This window comes from Mycetomoellerius zeteki, unplaced genomic scaffold, assembly GCF_001594055.1.
Source record: "Mycetomoellerius zeteki isolate Tzet28-1 unplaced genomic scaffold, Tzet1.0 scaffold359, whole genome shotgun sequence".
Taxonomy (NCBI): Eukaryota; Metazoa; Arthropoda; class Insecta; order Hymenoptera; family Formicidae; genus Mycetomoellerius; species Mycetomoellerius zeteki.
In genome coordinates, this window is record NW_017257348.1 from 1 (window position 1) to 1,430 (window position 1,430).

Consider the following 1,430-nt stretch of genomic DNA (forward strand, 5'->3'; position numbering starts at 1 on the left):
CTTTGATAATAAAATGTGAATCATAGCCTAATAAATTGTGAAAAACTATAAGAATAAAATATGAGTTTTTATAATTTAAATTGCAATTTGAATGTGTGGGACGCCTGTAACGACCGGTTAAATGGCAATGATCGCTTACTCAATTATCATCTAGCGCGAAAGGCTTTTCGCACACATGACAATGCGTCGCGCTGTGCAATGTTTCCTATTGTTCGCTCGACAAATTTTCCATGGGGACATTAGTTGCTAAAATTTTTTTTTACGCAATGTGCTAAACTTCTCAATTTTTCGACGAACCATGAAACGCAATCTGGATCGAGACGAAATCGATATTTTGATTGCGAATTGTCATACGAACAGTGCACGTAGTATCCTATGTTAAATACTTTATGATGTTGATACGTGCGCGTAGATGCTTCCTGATCGCTATCAGTTTTCTCGAGGATGCACTCTAGATCGGCGTAAACGACAAATGGAACTCGTTCCTTCCTATTATAGTTGTTAAAGCTCAGTCACTTGTCGTCGTCGCTCGGTAGTCGGATAGCGCAGTCGTTTATACGTCGGCAATTTACCATGTGTAACTGCAATCTCTCGCTGGAATGAAAATAATGTAAACAGCTGCAAATAAAAAAATAAATAATATTAATTTTTTTTTTAAAAAAGAAGAATTCGTTTTATTAATCATATACTTATCGATCGCAAATGTACTTTTGACCATGATGTTTATTCAATTGCGAGCTCATGAGCCGAGACAGATTCTTGATCTATGCGAAATGGCCCACATTGCCATTTCGCGGATCTTGCCAATATAATAAATTGACATGTTTCTCCTTTTTGTCGTCAGCGAGTCGAATCGGGAGAACGTTTAGTGTTTTCTGTCCCTCGATAGCGTATATACGTTAATCGACACGTCGTTGAGACGTTCGAATTTCGTTATGTCTTTTAATGTTATAGGAAATTCTATATTTTGGAAATTCAGCACCATCGTATAGTGTGGGTAGGAAGATTCGCGATCCGCGTTTCTTTCGGGTACAGAGCGGCGACCACCGACCATGCAAAGCATGCATTGTCCATCGATCGCACTTTAATCACCGCTCTCTTTGTCTTTATCTCTCGCGGCACTTCGAAGCGACATCCCGCGCGCATTGGATTACACTTATTGATGTTTATTGTAAGATTCATAATTCGCGACAACGCCCACCCACGTCACGTTCTTGAAATTCCTCGAGAGATGCCAACGTGGGTTCAATGACGTGCCGCTCGTACCATTCGTACGCAAGTTCGATGAACTTTGGAAAAGTTCATAGTTTTTAGTATTAATACTTTTATTGGCATGTTTATCACCCGTCACAAATTCGCCGTTAAATATGGTTTTCACTTTTACACAGTTGTGTCTTTCCATTGTGTCTTGCACTCGTTCGAGCACTACA

At 39.7% G+C, this 1,430-nt stretch overlaps 1 pseudogene; it reads right to left on the reverse strand.

Annotated features, from left to right (window-relative positions):
- Positions 1-386: 386 nt before the first annotated feature.
- Positions 387-1,197, reverse strand: LOC108725737 (uncharacterized; annotated as a pseudogene).
- Between the last annotated feature and the right edge of the window lie 233 nt (positions 1,198-1,430).